The 6,359-nt window shown below is 39.3% G+C and overlaps 1 non-coding gene and 1 pseudogene across 1 annotated transcript; one reads left to right on the top strand and one right to left on the bottom strand.

Moving 5' to 3' along the window:
• The first annotated feature begins 517 nt into the window (after positions 1–517).
• Positions 518–1,269, top strand: LOC118356508 (annotated as a pseudogene).
• Positions 1,270–2,392: 1,123 nt separating this feature from the next.
• On the bottom strand, positions 2,393–2,499 carry LOC113931601. Its single transcript, XR_003522768.1, has one exon. It is a non-coding gene; the product is annotated as a U6 spliceosomal RNA (small nuclear RNA).
• Between the last annotated feature and the right edge of the window lie 3,860 nt (positions 2,500–6,359).

Here is a 6,359-nt window from a genome sequence, read left to right on the forward strand (position 1 = left end):
TTAAGAAACAAAACAAATAAGGAAAGGAAAAAAATAAAAAGGCAAACCAAGAAAAACAGACTGTTAACTACAGAGAACAAACTGATGGTACTGGAGGGGAAGTGGGGGAGGGGTGATGGGTGAAATAGATGATGGGGATTATGGAGTACACCTGTCCTGATAAGCACTGGGTGATGTATGGGATTATTGAATCACTATATTGTACACCGAAAACTAATATGACACTCTATGTTAACTATACTGGAATTGAAACTAAACACTTAATTTAAAAAATTACTACAGGAACGCCTGTGTGGCTCAGTCAAGTGTCTGCCTTTAGCTCAGGTCATGATCCTGAGGTCCTGGGACTGAGTCCCAAATCGGGGTCCCTGCTCAGCTGGGAGACTGCTTCTCCCTCTGCCTGCCGCTCCTCCTGTTTGTGTGCTCTCTCTCTCTGACAAATAAATAAAAAAAAAATAATAATAAAATAAAATAAAATAAAATAAAATAATAAAATAAAATAAAATAAAATAAAAAATTACTACATGTTGAAGGGCTCCATGCTATTGTTGCATCAGTTAGAGATGGCGTACTTGTTATTAAAGTAGCCAATGACAATCGTCCAAAGCTTTCTTTGATACCCAGTTTCTTATCTACTTTGCCCTTGCAACAGACCAAGAGAGCAAACTTGAACTTTCAAAAAATGAAAATATCATCTGTTAATGGGGCACCTGGGTGGCTTAGTCAGTTAAGCAACTGACTCTTGATTTTGACTCAGGTCATGATCTAAGGGTCCTGACATCAAGCCCCAAATCAGGCTCTGTGCTGAGTGTGAGCCTGCTTGAGATTCTTTCTCTCCCTCTGCCCCTACCCCCGCTCATGCACACTCTCTCAAAAAAAATTAAAAATTAAAAAAATTTTTAGGGGCACCTGGGTGGCTCAGTCGTTAAGCGTCTGCCTTCGGCTCAGGTCGAGATCCCAGGGTCCTGGGATTGAGCCCCACATCCAGGCTCCCTGCTCCGTGGGAAGCCTGCTTCTCCCTCCCCCATTCCCCTGCTTGTGTTCCCTCTCTCGCTGTGTCTCTCTCTGTCAAATAAATAAAATCTTTAAAAAAAATTTTTTTTTAAATATCATCTGTTACCATAACAGCTACCAGGTGGTTCAACTGAATCGTTTACCTCTGGTGATGAGTCTCATGGGCAGCAGCAATGCGAATACCAGACTATCAGCCTAGAAAAGGAACTTGCTCAATTATTTGAAGAACTGAAACATGTTGTGGAAGTTTCTTAATCTGGCAGTCATTTTGATGTACACCTTATGTTCTTTATAGCAGACACAATATCAATTTAACAATCTTTAGACCACAACAACGCTTGTATCCATGTACTCGAAAAAGGGCCCCTTTTCCCACCTTACACTAAAGAAAGAGCCTGGGTGTCTGGGTGGCTCAGTTGGTTAAGTGACTGACTCTTGATTTCAGCTCTGGTCGTGATTTCAGGGTCCTGGGATCGAACCCCACATAGGGCTCCATGCTCAGCACGGAGGCTGCTTGAGGATTCTCTACCTCTCCCTCTGCCCCTCTCCCCTGTCATGCACTCTAAATAAATAAATAAGTAAATAGAAGGAGCCTATGGATATAATTTATGGACAGACGATTGTTATCTTTTCTTGAGTAGGGTTTTTTTTTACTTAATGTGAGATCTGGGGATACCAAAGAAATGCTTCAATACATTACAGCTCCCATGGAGCTAGTCCTATCACCAAATACGGATGAAATTCTATTCAGTAAGAATCAAAATGGTATTTTGATCCACTTAAGCCTTTAAGTGGTCCATATTATACAATATACCCAGGCCTGTAGAATGAAGCAGACCTTTTTTATTGTGAATAATAATGAGGACATATTTTTCTTTATATTGTTTTATTTCTTTGCATTGACTGTGAGGGAGATAAAATGGCTTAGAAAAAGTAATAAAATCAGTATGATCATTAACTTTTCTATGTATGTATTATTTTGCAATATAGATGAATATTACTAATTGATTTGATTCTCCTCAGAGTGCTTCTCTTTACTGAAAATGATAGCTAAAGGTTTTTTCCCTCCACTCTACTCTTTTTTCTATATTTATTTTGTATAAATTTTTTATTATGTTATGTCACCATACAGTACATCATTAGTTTTTGATGTAGTGTTCCATGATTCATTGTTTGCGTATAACACCCAGTGCTCCATGCAATATGTGCCCTCCTTAATACCCATCACTGGGCTCACCCATCCCCCCCAACCCCCTCCCCTCTAAAACCCTCAGTTTGATTCCCGGAGTCCATAGTCTCTCATGGTTCATCTCCCCCTCTGATTCCACCCCCCTTCATTTTTCCCTTCCTTCTCCTAATGTCCTCCATGCTATTCCTAAAAAATATGGAACACTTCAAGAATTTCCATGTCATCCTTCCACAGGAGCCATGCTAATTTTCTCTGTATCCTTCCAATTTTAGTATATGTGCTGCCGAAGCAAGCACTACTCTTTTTTTTAAGATTTTATTTATTTATTGGTCAGAGAGAGAGAGCACAAGCAGAGGGAGCAGCATGCAGAGGGAGAAGCGGGCTCCCCGCTGAGCAAGGAGCCTGATGAGGGACTCGATCCCAGGACCCTGGGATCATGACCTGAGCCAAAGGCAGACGCTTAACCAACTAAGCCACCTAGGCGTCCCTCTCCACTCTACTTTCTATAATCAATCAGTGTTTTAATGTTTGTATGTTCTTTTTTTTTAAAGATTTATTTATTTATTTGACACAGCGAGAGAGGGAACACATGCAGCGGGAGTGGGAGAGGGAGAAGCAGACTCCCCGCTGAGCAGGGAGCCCAATGCAGGGCTCAATCCCAGGACCCTGGGACCACGACCTGAGCCGAAGGCAGAAGCTTAACGACTGAGCCACCCAGGCGCCCCAATGTTTGTATGTTCTTTAAAAGATTTAGAAGTGATTCATTATTGAATTGTTTCCAATATTGGTATATATGCAAACATGGTAGTACAGCCGTTATTTTCATACAAAAATATAAACAGTATTTTTTAAAGGAAAATAAAAGAGCACATAAGGGGGTCTGGGGGTTGGGCAAAATGTTTGAGAAAAATTAAGAGGTATAAGTTTCTACTTGTAAAATGGGTAAGTCACAAGGATTAAAGGTACAGCATGGAGAATATAGTCAATAATATTATAATAACTTTGTATGGTGATAGATGGTAACTACATTACTATGGTGAGCACTTAGTAATATATAGAATTGTCAAATCACTAGGTTATAGGCCTGAAACTAATATAATATTATGTATATAAAAAAAGACTATGAAGAAGCCAAAACATCAACAAAACCCAGCATATTACTGGACATTTTAAGGTATAACCTGTCAATCTGTCTTTTAATAAACATGAATACCATACATTTATTATGCTTTATAAAATAATTGCTTTCTTTAAAAAAAAAAGCACATAAGGAAGAAATTCCATCACTCTTATTAGGAATATTTAGTAACACAGATACTGACAGACTATGAGGAAAAGTACTAGTATGTAAAATAATCTCCAGAGTAGGAAGAAACCTAGACCTTTTTGCTCTTAATAGCACCAATCCACACCCTAACAATGATGATTACTTTAACCCTTTTGATCCTGGTAAATTTTAACTTACTAAAAACTAGACCTATGAAAATAGACAAAACTACAACAAATGAAAATATGGAACCAATCAGAATCACTGACTAGTTTATACTAGACAAGAAATGACAAAAATTAGAATGGAATTCCAACAAACTGATTTTAACACAGAAACCCAGTGGCTACTACATTTATAGTCCAAAAGAGGACACAACCTGATCCTCACAGGAGCAGAAACTGTGAAACTCAGACCCATTACCACTGATGCTAAATTTAATGAACACCTTAGAGCATTTGGAAAAAAGTATATTAATACACAAAGATCTCTGACTGGACAGCAGCAACCTGGAGATTAATATGGCCTATACCTAATACATTACCCCATAAAACATCTCAATGAAAAACAGCAGGGGAAGCTACTAATGTAATGAGATTAGGACTATTAACTATGATTTATGATAGGGGACAGACACCCTCACTACTACACACAGTAGCAAGAGAATCAAGTTATTTATTTTTTTTAAGATTTCATTTATTTATTTGACACAGAGAGACACAATGAGAGAGGGAACACAAGCAGGGGGAGTGGGAGATCATGACCCAAACCGAAGGCAGACACTTAATCACTGAGCCACCCAGGCGCCGCGCAAGAGAATCAATTTAAAAGGTCATTCTAACAGCTGCACCTCCACAGGATAGAACAGCACTATTTACAGTATTTGAAGGTGCTAAAAATACAGGAGAACTTTAATCCAAATAAGAACCCCAGAAACTATTTACAGCGGCAGAAAGATGGAAACACCCATTTTGGGGGGGAAATAGACCAATAGAAAATAAACCAACATGTAGACCCATGAATCCATTTATTGTAAATACTACCCCATTATAAAACCTAGTCCCATAAATAGACATGCCACTGATAGGTGAAACGCAGAAAGCCCCATGAGCCCCATACAGGGACTCCATCTCTTTGCCCAAGTCAGAGACAATTATCCCTGTTACAGTGCCCTTATCTATAAAACGCCTTTTATAAATAAAAATATTACATATACTACTATGCTGTTAGATACAGGATCCCAAATAACAATGATACAAGGATAACCCCCTAATTTAGAAAACTTCACCAATCAAAGAGACTAAGTGAAGGATTAGGAGGAAAATTAATCCCATGGACATGGGTACATACAGTCTTAACTAATGATATACCACCCATGAGGACAAATGCCTTGTAGGGCCCAATTTAGAAAACATTCTTGAAATAGATGTAATAATACAAGATGTAAACAACAAAGATATAACCATTCCACAGAATACCTTAGCTATACCAAAATGAACTGCAATTAAACTGCCCACCCCATTTATTTATTTTTATTTTTATTTATTTATTTGAGAGTGAGAGAGAGAGCACAAGCGGGGGGAGCAGCAGGCAGAGGGAGAAGCAGGCTCCCTGCTGAGCAGGGGGCCCGATGTGGGACTTGATCCCAGGACCCTGGGATCATGACCTGAGCCAAAGGCAGTTGCTTAACCAACTGAGCCACCCAGGAACCCTGCTCACCCCATTTAAAATAACAAATACACCCCACTATAATCTTAAGGGAGGACATATTCAAGTTAAGAACAAAATTCAGGAACTATTATAGGAACAAATTATTGTTCCTACTATTTTCACCCAATCTTACCTGTTAAAAAGCTAGATGGATCATACAGATTTACAGTAAATTATAGGAATTTAAACAGACACCCTCCCAAAATTGAGGGAGCACTCCCAAACACAGGCACTATCACAAACTACAGCACCACTGGATCCGGAACTTAATATACAGTGATAGACTTATCTGACATTTTCTTTACTATTCCAATTGATGAGGAAGATCAACCCATGACTGCATTCATATGGGAAGGCAGACACTATCAGTTTACTATGTTACCACAAGGATACTTTAACAACCCAACAAAACCCTGCCACCTTCTAACACAAGACATCCAGGCCTTTCAGGAAAACACAACACATAAACAAACCATTATTTCCTCTATTAATGACATCCTTATTTACGGTAATAATGTGGAAGAACAGATTAAGGTCAAAATTGGGTGAACTGAATTCCTTACACTCAGAGGATGGACAATTAACCCACGTAAGGTCCACAGACCCCACACTACAGTAAAATTTCTAGACATAATTTGGTTCTCTGAAGGTAGAAAAATACCAAACCCAGTGATGAACAAGATAAACTACATAACATCTCCTACCACAAAAGAAGCTCATAAACTGGTAAGACTGTTTGGATATAGGAAACACCACATACTGCACGTAGGGATGATATGAAAACCTATCTATGATACAATTAGGAAGAATAGGGAAGTTAGATGGACAGAGACTCAAGAGGTAGCCTTGGGGCGCCTGGGTGGCTCAGTCGGTTAAGCGTCTGCCTTCGGCTCAGGTCATGATCCCAGGGTCCTGGGACTGAGCCCCACATCGGGCTCCCTGCTCAGCGGAGAGCCTGCTTCTCCCTCTCCCTCTGTCTGCCGCTCCCCCTGCTTGTGCACTCTCTCTCTCTCTGTCAAATAAATAAATAAATAAGGTAGCCTTGATTTACTTGAAAAATGCTATCAGATTTAATACATTTTATTAAATGTATTAATACTTTTACTACATTGGCACTTAAAAAAGAATATGATGTTGGGTTACCACACTTTTGCAGTTCCCCAATATCAAAAGGGAGAA

Source organism: Zalophus californianus, chromosome X (genome assembly GCF_009762305.2).
Source record: "Zalophus californianus isolate mZalCal1 chromosome X, mZalCal1.pri.v2, whole genome shotgun sequence".
NCBI classification, from domain to species: Eukaryota; Metazoa; Chordata; class Mammalia; order Carnivora; family Otariidae; genus Zalophus; species Zalophus californianus.